At 33.3% G+C, this 17,389-nt stretch overlaps 1 pseudogene; it reads left to right on the top strand.

The window, feature by feature from the left end:
• The first annotated feature begins 1,480 nt into the window (after positions 1-1,480).
• Positions 1,481-8,397, top strand: LOC120136654 (annotated as a pseudogene).
• The last annotated feature ends 8,992 nt before the right edge of the window (positions 8,398-17,389 follow it).

The following is a 17,389-nucleotide window of genomic DNA, read 5'->3' as shown; positions in this document are numbered from 1 at the left end:
AGAAGAAAAGTAAACTACAAAAATCGGGTCAGATCAAATCAAGTTAAATGTCAAAGACTCGATTTATTTTATCAAGTTCGAAATCACATCTTATTATTTCGAATATATTATATGAATATTTATTATTTCCAATATGTATCTCAATTTTCTTTTAATGGGATATTGTGTGGCTATTTCTCAATATCTTTATTTACTTTTTGATTGGAAGTGTGCAACCTTTCACTAGGTGGAGGGTGGTGTTGGTCTCAATCAAAGATATGTTGGGGAAACAAAAGTGGTGAGCCATTATGGATATACATGAGGAACTTCAATCAACTAACCCACCATTTGGCAATGCTTCTCCGTTCTTCTTCACCAATATTTATTAGGGTAAAGTTTACAAATAGTTCTCTAATTATAGGGTGTTATTTTGTTGAGTTTCTCGATTATCAACATTTACAAAATGATCCCCCGTTCATAGGATGTTGCTTTGTTAAACCCATTGACTACTAAAAGTTACAAAATATTTACTTGACTATTCATTATGCTCCAACTATAGGGTGCATGATTGTTAATTGTTTCCTGAATAATCACATAGTATTGGAAACAAGTGTTGGTAATGCTCAATCCCACATAGTATTGGAAACACTATTGTGAATGGTATTTAAGGCTTGGCTTTCTCGCTTCCTTGTTGAGTGATAGAGAACAAAGGGACTCTCGCGCGCCGCCGCCGTCTCGTCTCGTGGTCGTGGTAATACGTGTCTTCGACACGTTCGCGCGAATACTATCTTTTTAGAGAAAATTCTTAAGAAATAAAATACAATACCACCAGTCGTTGCGATTTTGGACTATCCCAACGAATTTGGAATAAAATCGCAACGCGAACTTCGACTATCGCAACGAACTTGGAATAAATCGCAACGCGAATTTCGACTATCGCAACGAATTTGGAACAAATCGCAACGCGAACTTGTACTATCACAACGAATTTGGAATAAATCGCAACGCGAACTTAGACTATCGCAACGAATTTGGAAAATCGTATTGCGATAGTCGAAGTTCGCGTTGCGAATCTGGAAACTGATTTGTGATACCGGAGATCGCGTTACGAATTATCGATCGTATTGCGATTTAGTAGGTCATTTTGATAAATCCAAAAAAATTTGATTAAAATCGTATATTATAAGATATTTTTGATCACTAAAGTTATTTTACAGAGAAAATATTGGTCAAAGAATTGAATTTAATTTTTTTTTCAAATTAGAGAATCATATCGATCTAAAAACGATAGGTCCATATTAATTTTCTTTTTTTAAAGTTCAGAGGTATCTTATGCCTTTTTACTACTGTATACAGCTCACTGTATTTTCTTCTCTTTTTTACAACTTTCTCGGTCACCAAACAGAGAAAGAAAAATACTGCAAAGCTAGCAAAGGAAATAAAGAAAAAAGATTTAATTAAGTAATTATGAAATTCAGATCAAAAAAAATTTGTGGGTATTTTGCAATTAGCATTATCCTTTCTCTGTTTCTCTCTTTCACCTTTTTCTTCTTTTCCCTCTCTTTCTTTGTCTCTCAATCTCTTAAACTCCTAATCAGATCAAATTTACATTTTTTCCCAACGCTTTCCCAGATTTTCTCTCCTCCCAAACACATTGCCAGCTGATTCATTTTCCTATCCCCTTCTCTTTGGCTACTTTCACTCCTCAAAGCTTAAATCTTTCTCCAGGTTGGCTCTAGATTACGACGATTGAAGCTTCAAAAGAGGTGTAAAAAGTGAAAGTACGGTTTGGGTTAGTGAAATTTCGTTTGATGGTGGAATCCCAATTGTTCGGAGATTGGATGGGATTTGGAGGGTCGAAGTTAGTGTTCAGCTATGGGGTGGAGGGAAAAGTAAAGGGTCGAAGTTAACTGGTTTTTTCTTTTTCTTTTTCCTTTTTGGATCCCCCTTTTTTGGGGAGGATTTAGGCTTTTGGTTTGCTAAAGTGTGCTTTTGGCTATGTCAAGAACTGATAAGATGGCTTCCGATCTTAGCAGAACTGGTCCAATGGAAAGAGATATCGAACAGGTGTTCTACTATTTTTTGCTTATTTTCTTTGTAGTTGGTTGATTGAATCTGTTGAGCTTTTCTTCCAATTTGTGTTGCATAAATTTTGACATGTTTGCCACTCTAGATTACGCTTAATTTTAGGAGCTAGAAAAAACATTAGTGGCACGTGAATGATATAGCCCGATAGTAGAAGGGAAAACCAGCTGATCTTAGTATTGATTCAATGATCTTAGAATTTTCGAATAGAGTCACGAAGCAGCTAAGTCCGGCTCTTGCTACGAATCAATCAAAATACCGATATTCTCGACACTCGACATTTATTGTTACACAAAGTTGTTAGTAACATATGCTAGCCATTCTCAGTATGGCCTGCTTTTTAACTAAATTTTTCTACTAAGAGTTGTTCTAATACTGATGCTGGTTAATTTCTTGGGTTGTTGAAGTTTAACTGCTGAATAATTTGATACCGAACCGTAGATTAAAAACCGTTTACCGTTATATGTTCTAGGGCATGTCTATATCCACAAACCTTACTTAATGAGCATCCTTCATTTGTTTCTGGATCATTGGACTTTAAGTTCCTGATCTAAGCTCTGTTACGTGTAGGCTGGAGGTAACCTCAAAAATGTATATGTTCCTGGTTCAATATAATTCGGAAAGTAGATTGCTTAGATGCTAAGTGCTATTATAGTGGTGCTCAAGTCAATGTGGAAATAGATTGCTACCATGTAGTGATTGTTTTTAGTATATGATGACAGCATTTTTCCTTAATATAGTTCTTTTTCTCCTCCTTTTAGGGCGAGTATTTTTTCTGAATAATTTGGCAATCCTGTCGATATTTCCTTGCTTTATTATTATGCTGCATGGAAATCGATATTGGATCTTCAATTATGTTTCCCACCTGCAAATGTCCTAAATATTTATATGCCTAAGGTTTTTGTGATACTCTTCGCAACAGGCAATTACTGCTTTGAAGAAAGGGGCTTGCCTGCTGAAGTATGGAAGAAGAGGGAAGCCAAAATTTTGCCCCTTCCGCCTTTCAAATGTAAGTTTTTCCAATTTTTAGGTCACATGATTGAGTTTTTCTCTTTTAAATTATGTATCTGTTATAATTTTTTCGTTGTCAATCAGTCTTTTGAAAATGTAACAATTTACGCTACGTTCAAGCCAAGAACAATATGTGTGAAGGAGTTTTTACTTCTAGCCATTTTAAGTGATGATTATGGAATGGCTAATATATAGAGGAAATGAGTTTCAAAGCTGTTGATATAAGACTATTAATAGTCCAACTTAAGAAGTCCAAACCAATTATCGGGAACCCTTCGCTTCCTTTACTGTTTAGAACCATTTGATACTATTCCACTTTGGCTCAGATACTTGTATTAAATCGAGAGAAATCAGGTTTAAAACTGTGGTATGAAGACCATTTGAATATCTAATTGCTGACTCGGGAAATACAAATTATATTTGTCTTCGAATATGTTCTATTGCCTCTATGCCTTCTAAACTTATTGTTCAAATGGTTTTGATGGGAGAACAGTTCACTTGCCTCATAACTCGTATCTCTTGTTATTGACTTTTTATATATTAGTAATGTTTTCTTCATTGGATTTTTGATAACCATTTTGCGTAAGATAAAAATTGAAGCTAGGAATGCTGTCATTTGCCTCTATATATACATCACTGATCATGCACTTCTCATTGTGCTGTTGATAGTGAATTATGCTTTCCCTATAGAAGTCCTAAATCGTTGATTGCTATTCTGCTTTCAGGACGAATCTGTTTTAATCTGGTTCTCGGGAAAAGAGGAGAAACATCTCAAACTAAGTCACGTGTCTAGAATCATATCCGGGCAGCGCACTGTAAGCTGATGGTGTATTATCTGTTCCCATTTTACTATGATTTTGATAATATCGAGTTCATTACATGCCTGTAACTTATGACGCAAACAAAAAGTATGTTTCTTTCTGTAGAGATGGTGTATTATCTTTGCCTACTTTGCCATGAATATTACGATATTTAGAGAGTTGATTACATGCCGTTACATATGACGTGAACGTATTTTTTTCTCAGATATTTTTAATTACATTATTATCCGGTCTATGGAACTTCTGTGTAATTGTTTAATATTCTTTGTTCACGGTTCACCCACTTTGGGTGAAGTTTCAATCTATATTCAAAAAATTATTCTATATTATTTTGTGGTAATCTATTCTCCGTCATTCACTGTCTTGTCTTGGTGATTTTGTGATGACTTTACATTCAGAAAATCATTTCATTTTCTTCTGTTACTTACAAAGATGGCCTATATTTCCTTCCAGCGTATATTTCAAAGATATCCTCGGCCTGAGAAAGAGTATCAATCGTTTTCACTTATATATAATGACAGATCGCTGGATTTGGTAAGCCTTGTAACCATGGCTTCTCGTTTATCCGGTTATTGTTACATACCTCTTCTCGAGTGGCATGTATAGACAGGTTAAGTTTTTTTTTCTTAATAAAATTATTCTAGATCTGCAAGGACAAGGATGAAGCTGAAGTCTGGTTTAGTGGTTTAAAAGCATTAATCTCTCCTAGCCACCAAAGAAAATGGAGAACCGAGTCAAGAAGTGATGGCATTCCTTCTGAAGCAAATAGTCCTAGAACATACACTCGGAGAAGTTCACCTTTACATTCCCCATTTGGTAGTAATGATAGCTTGCAGAAGGTATAGTTCTCTTTTATCTAAAAAATCTGCTTTCAACACTACAAGATTGTGAATTCGAGATGTTTTTTGTTACTTAAAATTCAGGATGGTGATAACCTTTGCCTTCGTAATCCTTATGAAAGTCCTCCAAAGAATGGTCTGGGTAAGGCATTTTCGGATGTAATATTATATGCTGTTCCTCCCAAGGGTTTCTTTCCTCCAGATTCCGCTAGTGGTTCAGTTCATTCTTTGTCTTCAGGAGGATCAGAAAGTGTACATGGTCACATGAAGACAATGGCAATGGATGCTTTTAGGGTTAGTCTTTCGAGTGCAGTTAGTTCATCGAGCCAAGGGTCTGGCCACGATGATGATGGGGATGCCTTGGGTGATGTTTTCATTTGGGGTGAAGGCACCGGGGATAGGGTTTTGGGTGGTGGACTTAATAAAGTCGGCAGTTGTGGTACCAAAATCGATTCTTTACTGCCTAAAGCTTTGGAATCTGCGGTTGTACTCGATGTCCAGAATATTGCCTGCGGTGGTCGACATGCTGCCTTGGTAACCAAGCAGGGGGAGGTTTTCTCCTGGGGAGAGGAATCGGGAGGCCGACTCGGGCATGGTGTAGACTCTGATGTTTCGCATCCAAAGCTTATTGATGCCCTTAGTAATACTAACATTGAGCTTGTAGCATGCGGTGAGTTCCATACTTGTGCTGTAACACTTTCTGGTGATTTGTACACATGGGGTGATGGCACTTATAATTTCGGTCTTCTTGGTCACGGAAATGAAGTAAGTCATTGGGTGCCAAAAACGAGTGAATGGGCCCTTGGAGGGCATACATGTCTCTTCAATATCTTGTGGTCCATGGCATACAGCTGTAGTTACCTCTGCAGGTCAGTTGTTTACCTTTGGTGATGGCACATTCGGTGTTTTGGGTCATGGGGATCGGAATAGTGTCTCGTTGCCGAGGGAAGTGGAATCCCTAAAGGGGCTCCGCACTGTTCGAGCAGCTTGTGGAGTGTGGCATACTGCTGCAGTTGTTGAAGTCATGGTTGGGAATTCAAGTTCTAGCAACTGTTCCTCGGGGAAGCTATTCACGTGGGGAGATGGGGATAAAGGTCGACTAGGGCATGGAGATAAGGAAACAAAACTTGTTCCTACTTGTGTTGCTGCTCTTGTCGAACCAAACTTTTGCCAAGTTGCCTGTGGACACAGTCTGACAGTTGCCCTTACAACATCAGGGCATGTCTACACCATGGGGAGTCCTGTTTATGGCCAGCTGGGAAACCCACAAGCCGATGGGAAGGTTCCTACCCGTGTTGAAGGAAAGCTTTCCAAGAGTTTTGTCGAGGAGATTTCTTGTGGTGCTTATCATGTTGCTACTTTGACTTCCAGAACTGAAGTTTATACGTGGGGTAAGGGAGCAAATGGTCGATTAGGTCATGGGAACACTGATGATAAGAACTCCCCAACGTTGGTAGAAGCTCTGAAAGACAAGCAAGTCAAAAGTATCGCTTGTGGTACGAACTTCACTGCAGCACTCTGTCTCCACAAATGGGTTTCGGGCATTGATCAGTCAATGTGCTCTGGTTGTCGCCTCCCGTTTAATTTTAAAAGAAAACGCCACAATTGTTATAATTGTGGACTAGTCTTTTGTCATACATGCAGCAGTAAGAAGTGCCTTAAGGCTTCCATGGCTCCAAATCCCAACAAACCTTATCGTGTCTGTGACAATTGTTTTAATAGGCTGAAGAAAGCCATTGAAACCGATGCGTCATCTCAATCTTCTATAAGTAGACGAGGAAGCATAAATCATGGGACTAGTGAATTTGTCGATAAAGATGATAAGTTGGATGCCAGGTCTCATGCTCAGGCTCGCTAGATTTTCGTCAATGGATTCATTGAAGCACGGGGAAAGCCGATCAAAGAAAAACAAGAAGCTTGAATTTAACAGTAGTCGTGTCTCACCTGTCCCAAATGGAGGCTTCCAAAGGGGAGCACTTAATATTTCCAAATCTTTTCATCCAGTATTTGGATCATCCAAGAAATTTTTCTCGGCTTCTGTTCCTGGATCAAGAATCATTTCTCGTGCAACATCACCAATATCGGGACGACCTAGCCCTCCTCGTTCAACAACACCAACTCCAACACTCAGAGGCCTCACCTCCTCTAAAATAGTCGTGGATGATGTTAAGAAGACGAACGATGGCCTTAGTCAAGAGGTTATCAGATTAAGAACACAGGTATTTTGTTTTTTATACTTCTCAGTACTCATTCGGAGAGGCGAGGTTATTTAGTGTTCAATTTTTGTCTCGCTCAGGTGGAGAATCTTACCCGTAAAGCACAGCTTCAAGAAGTTGAGCTGGAAAGAACGACCAAACAGCTGAAGGAGGCGATTACAATCGCTGAGGGGGAGACTGCAAAATGCAAAAGCTGCAAAGGAAGTCATCAAGTCACTAACCGCACAAGTAAGACGGATTGATTTTTCTTTTCTGTCTACGGATATCTATTTTGATAAAAGCTCTAGCCGGATATCTCTGCATTATGACGTTTTTGAGTAATCGACTCTCTGAACTATGCTTAACTGTATTGTCGTTTTGCCGGGTTTTAATACTTCGGTTTCTTATTTATTTCTAAAGCTCTTTGCTTACCTTTAGTCACAAACCAAGCATGTGAGAAGATCTCAAGAATGCTCAAATTTTGTTATATTTCACTTCGGACTTGCGAGTACTTTCTTCTTGTTTTTCTACTGATGTGAATGATATTTGATATGCTGAGCAGTTAAAGGATATGGCTGAAAGACTGCCTGTCGGGGTTGCTTGGAACAACAAGTCACCTTTGTTTACTCCGTTTGGCTCTAACCCTTCTTCCAACGATGTCTCTAGTGTTCCCTTTGAAAGATTGAACGGTCAAGTATCGTGTGGAGAGCTCGATTCAAACATATCAAGCAACCAGTCGCTTTGTAATGGGTCCGCCACTGCGAGTAATCGTAGCTCAAGCCATAACAAACAAGGCCACGTTGAACCAGCCACTAAAAGTGGAGGCAGAACAAAAAGAAGGCGAATCTCGGAACGAGATTGAATGGGTTGAGCAAGATGAACCCGGTGTGTATATAACACTTACCTCACTACCAGGCGGCGCCAAGGATCTCAAGCGGGTTCGGTTCAGGTATGTTATGCATTACTCTCTGGCAACTCTAATTTGTGTAGACAAGCTCTCCCGAATCGAAAACTAAATGGTTCCAAAAACCTTTGATCGCAGTCGTAAGCGGTTCAGCGAGAAACAAGCGGAACAATGGTGGGCAGAGAACAGAGGGAGAGTATACGAACGATACAATGTCCACACCATCGACAAGTCCAGCGTTGGTATTGGGAGCGAGGACTTGGCCTATTAACACAATGAAGTAACTATACTATATGATGTACATGCAAGATAGTGTTTTCGAGATTCCGATCCCGACACACCGGGAACTTGATTGATCAAATCATACCATCGTTGATCAAGAGTGGTAGTTTTTCATTTGTTTTTGATGATTCTTTTGGCCCCTCACTTGATTTTACTTCATTTTTTACCTGGAAAAAGACGAGAATGTATATTTTTATTAGGTTGCTTGCTCTTGTTGAAAGCAGCTGCCTGGTAAATTCATAAGCAAAAGTTATATCAGCAGCAAAACAAACAGTTTCTCTCTCCTCTTTTGGTCTATATGGCATGTATGTACTTGTGGGTAAAAAAATAAATTAAATTTCGAATATGATCGAGATAGTGATATTCATTCGGTTGATTCGATTAACAGCCGAACCGAATAATCATTGATCAAATTTACTGAATTTTTTTCCTTTAACAGTTAATTAAATCGATTTTTTTTAAAATATTTTAACCGAACCGAACTTAGTTCAGTTAATTTATCGATTAACTGAATTAATCGTAATTTATACACAATATATGTTATATATTAAATATTTAATATTTTCTGTTAATTTGGTTAAAATTGAAGTTTAAACTACCCTAAAATTTTAAAAAATATAATCGATATATATAATTTATTAAATATTTAAGAATATCGATTAGTTCTGTTAATTCGGTTAATTAATCTATTTCGAATTAAATTAACCGATAACCAAAATTTTAAAAAAATCATTATTCGTTAACAAATCGAACCCAAAATTAATCGACCGGTTAATTAATTTTTTTTTGGTTCGATTAGATTTTTTGGGTTTTAACCGAATTATGAACACTCCTATGTATAATATATCCAGGTATTTAGTTAATTATTCTTTGATTAGAGGTATTTAGTTAATTATAAAACAATTGTTTGGTTATTACATTTATAAATGTTATAAAATAATTATTAAATTTATCAAAGAACTATAAAATATTCATTAAATTTTATATTGATATTGATGATGCACATATTAGGAATAGAAGAATTTATAAAATTTCATGGGCGAAAACTGATTTTTAATAGGAATATACATATAAAAATCTAAAATATATGATAATTTTAAATTTTTAAAGGGGCGACGGTCCCAACCCGTCTCATTCAATCCATCCCTGGGAGATGTTATAATGTGAGGATTTCATGATTCTAGGGTTGTATTATCCGATGGCATTTGACTGTTGTGTCCTATGATGGAGGAAACATGCATGCTTGCTAGGGTTCTAAACGAGTTGAGTCAAATTCGAGTAGTGTTGAGTTCGACTTGACTCAAAAAAGTATAAAACTGAGCTCAACTCGACTAGAAAACTCACGAGTTTGAAATTGTCAAGCTCGACTCGAATTCGAAATAAAAAATTGAAGCTTACTTGATTCAAAAAGCTCGCGAGTTTAAAATTTTCAAATTTGAATCGAGATAAAAAATTGGAGCTCAACTCGAGCTCGAAATATTTTTAGACTTAACTCGATTGAAGCTCAAACTCAAGCTTGAACCTAAACATTAAATACATGAAAGTCTTGTATTTTTATTAAAAAAGAATAACACATGAATGTTAATATTAATAATAATTTAATTTAAAAAATATAAAAATTTTAATATATCATCTTTTTGAATGCTTTTGAGATTTTCGAGTCAAGTTAATTAAAAAATTGACCAAAATTTAATCCAATCAATCTTAAATAGCTCACGATCTATCACGTCTTATTTACAACATAACGCATGCTTTACGTACCTGCCCATGCACGCAACAAGTCTTTATTATAAACTATCAATAATTAATTAATTAATTAATTAATTCGAATTAAATATTATAAAATTTCATTATATAATATAATAATATTTTAGACTAAAAAAATAAGATTAAATAGTTATAAACTCATTTTCTTCTTAATTAACATAACATCACTATATGACTAATTCTGAGTCCATAAATTATACTAAAGACGATGAAGTTACTAAAATTGAAAGGGTAAAGTATACAAATTATTATCGACTATAGTGTACTACTTTATTAAGTTCCTCAACTATTAAAAGTCACAAAATAATCCTTCGACTATGGAATGTTATTTTATTAAGTCCATCGAGTATTAAACGTTACAAAATAGTCACAGAATTATTCATTATATTCTAAGCTCGTCATTTTCCATTAAAAAGTTGACGATTGTCTAAGTTGAACATTAACATGATGACTGAGATATGATAATCATTTGAGATTCTAAGATAAGATTTTATCATATCATAATCAGTAAGTTAACATTCAACTCAGAATACCTTCAATTTTTAACAGAAAATGATGAGTTTGGAGCATAATGAATACTCAGGTGACTATTTTATAACTTTTAATAGTTGAAGGACTCAACAAAACAACACTCTATAGTCGAAGTGTTATTTTATAACTTTTAATAATCGAATGATTTAATAAAACAATACCTTATAATCGAAGAATCATGTGTGTTCAAATTGAAAGGATTTTTATTTGATACACTGAATATCTTTGTAAACATATCTCGTATTAAATTTATCATTATCTTTATTTACATAATTGTTTTGGCATAGAACCGTTTAAGGTAAACTTTTTTTATTTAAAGCACATTTATGATTTACTTATAGGGAGAATTACTTATTTGGTAATTTAACTATTTCTACATTTATGTTTTAGTCATTGTTTTTAAATCATACGTAATATTACGTTTTATTTCTTTTCTATTATAATATCCTTTAAAAATTAACGACAATGTTAAGGTGATATTTTTTTCACATCATTTTCTATATCCTAATAAATAATTTACCCTATTTTATAGTATTGAATTTATCTTTTCAACTTTAAAAAATTAACGGTATGTTTGGTTTTAGAAAATATTAGTTATTTTCATTTTCTTATAAAATAGAAAGCGTTGAAGAAAATGTGTTTGGTTGTAAAATTAGAAAATAATTTCTGAAAAATAAAAACAAAAAAAGTGAAAATATGAAAAACATAAAAAGTTTTTTCCAGTATTTTCATTAAAATTGTTTTGGAAATTTAAAAATAAGGACATGTGATATCTAGATTTTTAACTTGCGTTTAAATCATTTTCACAATATTTTTTTTAACTTAATGGTATTTGAAACTCTCAAACCTTTGTAAAAATATCAATATGGTCCCTGAACTTTTTTTTACACTCAATGTAGTCCTTAAATAAAATTATGGTTAATAGTTTAATTTTGTAGCATTTTTATATTTAATGTATTTTATATCTTAATTTTTTTATATTTTATATTTTTAATTTAAATATATATCTTTTAAAAATTAAATAAGTCCTCAAAATTTATAAAATAATTAATTAAGTCTACTTACCACATAATCGTCCATCGTGTACTGTCACAATAATATCATGAACTGTCACATCAATATTGTAGTTTGTCGTGTAAGTTTGTGAACTTTCATGCAAGTGTCGTTTGATTTTACTATTCAAAGGGTTAAGTTAATTTTTTCCTAACTTTAAGGATCACATTTGGTGCAAAAAACGTTCAGGGACTACACTAATTATTTCCCCCCAAAAGTTTGAGGGTTTCAATTACCACTAAACATGTTTTTTATGTAAATGAAACTTTTTCTATGCTCTTACTTACAACATATTTTTTTTTGTATTTTTTAAAATTTAATCGATGTACAATATGCATTCATATTAAATTCTTATCATGAACTAAAATAAGTTTTGGCTTATAGAATTTCTTATAAACTTTATTATTTTATATTTGAATAACTCACATGTTAAATTTATATAATGCATTTTTTAAATAATTATAGTTTAATTTAATTATTTAATAACTATTTGTGTATTTCTATTTTAAAAAATTAAATACCAAATACAATTTTATTATTTTAGTTTTGTATTCAAATTTTTATTTATATTACCCAAACATGTTTTCTAAATTTCAAAAAATTGAAAATGAAAACTATTTTATGAAAAAAAACAAAAACAGAAAACGAAAATAGAAAATATTTTCTAGAACCAAACCGACTTGATCCAATATTTTTCATTTCTTTTAATTATATTTTTTAGACCAATAAAAACGAACATTACATGTTTATCTCTTAAAAATATTCCTTTAACAGTTTGATAATGAATCTTCATTTTGAATTTTTTAAATTAAAATCTATTGAATATTTTATTATTTATCATAATTTTTTATTTAATTATAATATTTTTATAACTTGATTCATTTATCAATTAATTTAAAATTAGATATTACAGTGATACTCGAATAGGTTATATTTACAGTTCAAGAATTGAACTCCCTACCTTATTTAAGGAATTTAAGATCTCATCTTGCTGGACTAAATAAATATTCGGTAATTATAGTTTTTTTGGGTAACCTACGTATTTAGTACATAATCTATCAGTTTTGGTCTGTTTTAGTACCTATATTTTCAAAATTTTCAAAATCATACCTAATATTTAGGATTTATTTCATTTTAGTACCCGTCATTAAAAACTTAACGCATTTAGTACCTAAACTTTCAAAATTTTCAAAATTTAACATTAAATTTTGAACGAGGTACTAAAATAAAAGAAAAATTAAAGTTTTTAACAGTTGGGGTTACTAAAAGGAAACAAAAAACAAACTTGAGGTATGGTTGTGAAAACAATGAAAATTTAGATACTAAAACGGATTAAAACTGATAGTTTAAGTATTAAATGCATAATTTACCCTTTAATTTTTATCATCAATATTAGCTCAAATCTCTATTTCATTGCCCTAAATACTTCAATCCTGCTGTTTTGTCCCTCTAGATGCCATTTTTAATTCTTCAAATATTCTAAATGATCAGAATTCCTTTTCTATGTTAATTTCCCTAGAAAAAAAACCTCCCAAATCTTAGGGTTTTTTCTTTTCTTTTCTTCTTGATTTAGCTTCGTGTTTGATGGATGATCAAGTGACAAACACCATGGGAGAAGAATCAGCTTCAATTGAAACGTCAGAAGCAGCACCGGTGAAGGCGAACAAGCTCATGTTGAAGCTCAAGATCTCGAAGAAAATCGGCTATGGCGGAGGAGGAGGAGGAGGAAGCCAACATGTTTGTTCCGTTTGCAACAAAGGATTCGCGTCGGGGAAAGCATTAGGTGGCCACATAAGAATCCACATGAAGGGCAATAAAGCTAGCTGTCATCGGAAGATCTCGAAGCGGAGCAGAGTCGCTCATCGCCGTGCAAAGTCGAAGAAGAAGATCTCGGACACGACGGCATCACCGGAAGATGATCGGAATCGAGACAGCGACGAGAACGTCAGCTGCTGCATATGCAACAAGTACTTCAAGTCGATGAAATCGTTGTTCGGACACATGAGGGAACCATCCCGAAAGGAGCTGGAGAGGGATAAGGCCGCCTCCGTCCGACAAGAACAGCTGCTGTTCCAGTGTATCGGAAAACGATGAATCTCATGTTGTTAATCAGGTCAAGGGCTCCGTTTCTGATATATTGAAATCTCTTCCAAACTGGAAGACCAACACCTCCAAACGATTCGAGAAATCATATCCCGATGACGACGACGACGAAATACCTGAGGCTGCTCATTGCCTCATGAAGCTATCCCGAGGTGATTCATTAGATTTCAATCGATTTCAACCCCCATTGAAGCTTGATGAAGAAGAACAGGTTGATAGTTTACCCTAAAAACCCTAGTGGAGCACAGTTGTTGACAAGCGGCAAGGTTTGTTCATCAAAAACACTGCTGGATTTTGATTTGAATGAGCCTTATGTTGAGGGAAATGATGGCGAGGCTTAGATTAATGAATCTGGTTATGGGTTTAGCTTGTTTTTCTAAGAACAAATTTCTGGGTTTTAGCTAGCATTTGTTTTTCTATTACATGTTTGATTCTTAGTTCTGCAATGATCTTTTAGGTTTCTCAAATGAAATTTGTGCACTGAAACCCAGTTTGTTTACTCTTGTTTTCTGCATAATTTAGTTGCTGTCAATTACTCTTGTTGGCATTTGTCATTATGAATCAAGCTCTTCTTATCTGTGCATGCGTGTGTGTATATATATATATATATATATAAAGATTGATGTTTAGCAAATTTATGATGTATTGGTTAGCGATATCATTTTAATCTTTGATTGATATTAGGTTTTGGATTTGACTACGGAAAATAACAGATGATGACGGGTTGGATTGAGTTAGATTTTTTACTAATTTGACTTGACTCGAGAAGTATATATTTTTTCCGGTCGAATCAAGTTCAATTCGAATTAAACGAACTAAACGAACACGAGTGATGGTATGTTCATGTTCGTTCTTTTATCTTTAACCGAACAAACGAACGAACACAAACAACTAAATGAACGAAATTTCTTGTCCGTGTTCATTCATGTTCATTCGTTAAAATGATAAATGATCATAAACGAATGAATGTAAACAAACACAAACGGAAGAACATAAATGAACAAACATAAAATTAATTGGGTTTATATTTAAGAAGAGTTTTTTATTTCTAAATAATTTTAGGGTTTATATTTTCTTAAATTGATTTGTGTATTTTTATTTGGTTTAAAATTAATTAGATTTTAAAATATTAATGGATTTAACATTAAAATTTATTACGTCTTAATATTTTAAATGAGTTTGGAGATTGGACTGAATATAAACAAACATAAACAAACGAATTACCGAACGTTTACAAAAGTAAATGAACGAACATACTCTTCGTTTTGTTCGTATTCGTTCATTTAATTAAACGAACATAAAATCTTATTTATGTTCATTTGTTTAATAAATAATTCTTGAATTACTGTAAAAGGAGAAAAAAATACGAAATCGGATTTAATTTATTATAATGGATTAATTTTAACCCTTATAGAAGTGAATTAATTACTAGCAGTAAATGGAGTTAATTAGTAAGATTTGTTTTTCTTAGCATAAAATGGTTTTAGAATTGAATCTTGTGGTTATCTGTTTTGATATACTTTCCAATTTAAAAAAATATTTCAAACAATTTAACAAAAGATGACAATTAATTAATTAATTGTGCCCTTTATGCATACTTTTATACTTTTTTTAAAAAATCATAAATTTTTACAGGCGTTCCCAAATTATAAACTTTTCCACATTTAGGTACTCAAATTATTTTTCGGTCAATCAATGTGCCTAACGTATCTAACGTTATATTTTTAAGTGTCTGGACCATTACCGTTTTAAATTCTACCGTTAAATGACATGTGTCACCTTTATAATATAAATTTATAAAGATTCAAACTATTAAAAGATTTTCAGTTTGAAAATAATAATAAAAAATCAAGGATATTAAAAATAAATAATATGCCATATTTTCATATTGATATCATTAGATTCATAAAAATATATAAATAATTTTAATAATATAAAAGTAAACACTATAATTAAATAACATGATAGTTGATTTTTTTATAGTGAGACCAGATATATTAAATGAGATAATATTGGGAGAAATTAAAAAAAATATATATTTAGATTATATTTGAATAAGGGATTTAGTCTAACAAAATCTCTTTTTTAAAATTTTAAAATTTTCTATTATTTTCACCCAACTCAAATATTTTTTTAATCTTTTTAAAAATTTGATAAAATTGAGTTATTATGTGTCTTAATTTTAGTAGGTAAGTCTCAAGATGAATTTTCTACATATATAAAGGATTTGAACTCGAGATTTGCTCAAACAATATCAAATTGTTTACCACTTGAGCTAATCCCGTCCATTAGATAAGTCTTCTTTTATAAAAAAAATACATATGTATTGGATTAAGGAGGCTTCATTAATTGCATCATATATTCTCAAACTAACTCTCATTTAAATTAGTCTATAAAAAATTGAACATTTTGATTTCATCCCTAACTATGACTCTTAGTCTAAATTTGTCTTTAACTTTTGAATGTTCTACTTTCATCCTCAAGCTATGACCAATCATTCTATATTGGTTCTCAAAATTTTGAATGTTTCTATTTCATCCCAAACTATGGGTACATGCTAATCACACTCCTTGTAAGTAAAACCACTAGGACAAGCTATATTATTATACGTTTGAAAATAAAATAAAATCTAGGCTAAACTATGGTTGAAATTAAATATATATTTGGATGAATTTGGAGATGAAATTGAATATTTGAATATTTTGGGACCAATTTAGAATGATGGTCATAACATGAGGATGAAACTAAGTAGGGCATTTTTAAGGGTTGGTATCGATACTGCATTATGCAGTATCGATATTGTTAATAAAGAAAGCTTAAATCAAGAGTATTTTTTAAAGAGCAGTATCGATACCCCTTAAAGGAGTACCGATACTGAGGGTTCGGTATCGAGACCGAGATTCCAGTATGTCATTTTGGTATCAGTACTATAGGGAGTATCAATACCCAAGGTCCTAGTATCAATACTCATATAAGAGTATCGATACTCCTCTTTTTCTTTCAAGGCATTTAAGTTAGGGTATCGATACCTTGGGTAAGGTATCGATACTGAGGAGAGAATATCGATACAATATCAATACCAAGGTTAAGTTTTGGACTTTAAATTAAGAGGAATTATACAATCAAGTGAGATTTCCAAAGAGCTTATAATTACTTCCAAATAAGACTACAAGTGATAACAATAATAATGCTTAATTCAAATATAGAAACGAGATAAAGTGGGGTGAAATAAAACTAGCAATTTTTAAATGCTCGGAAACGATCAGGACACTCGAGTTCCTTTAGAAAAGCTAGCAGTGTCGAAAGTATAGAATTAGTCCAGATATCCTTAGGAAGAGGCACTTTAAGCTGACTAACTAGGGCCAAGGCTCGATACTCACAAGGGGTGAGTTAGTCCAGGGTGTTGACCGATGCAGAGATTCCGAACAATCATCCTCGATAGACTAGAGGGGTGTGTGGAGCTCCGAGATACATAAACCCTCAGCCGCGCCGTAATGTCTACCATAGAGTAGAAAGTGAGTATACAAGTATACTCACTAATGTAGTAAACTTGATAGCTTGAGTCTTTCAGTGGTACACTTATAGTATGTTCCAATTGTTATTGTGTCACTGAGCTTGTTAGCTCAACGTTTGGAATTTGTTTCCTTACACATATTAGGTGGAGCATTTGAGGAAGCCTTAGAGCGATCGAGGTCCAAACCAAGTGCAGATCAGAGTACATCTCAAGTTCTGAAGGGCATGTATATTTATAAACCCTGTTGTAAAGTTGAGTCGTATACTTATTTAAGAGTTGGTCTGTATATATTTTAACATAAATAT

The sequence above is a fragment of the Hibiscus syriacus genome, unplaced genomic scaffold (assembly GCF_006381635.1).
Source record: "Hibiscus syriacus cultivar Baekdansim isolate YM2019G1 unplaced genomic scaffold, ASM638163v2 tig00110634_pilon, whole genome shotgun sequence".
Lineage (NCBI taxonomy): Eukaryota > Viridiplantae > Streptophyta > Magnoliopsida > Malvales > Malvaceae > Hibiscus > Hibiscus syriacus.
Note: the sequence above shows the minus strand (reverse complement) of the source record. Positions and strands in the feature narration are given on the sequence as shown.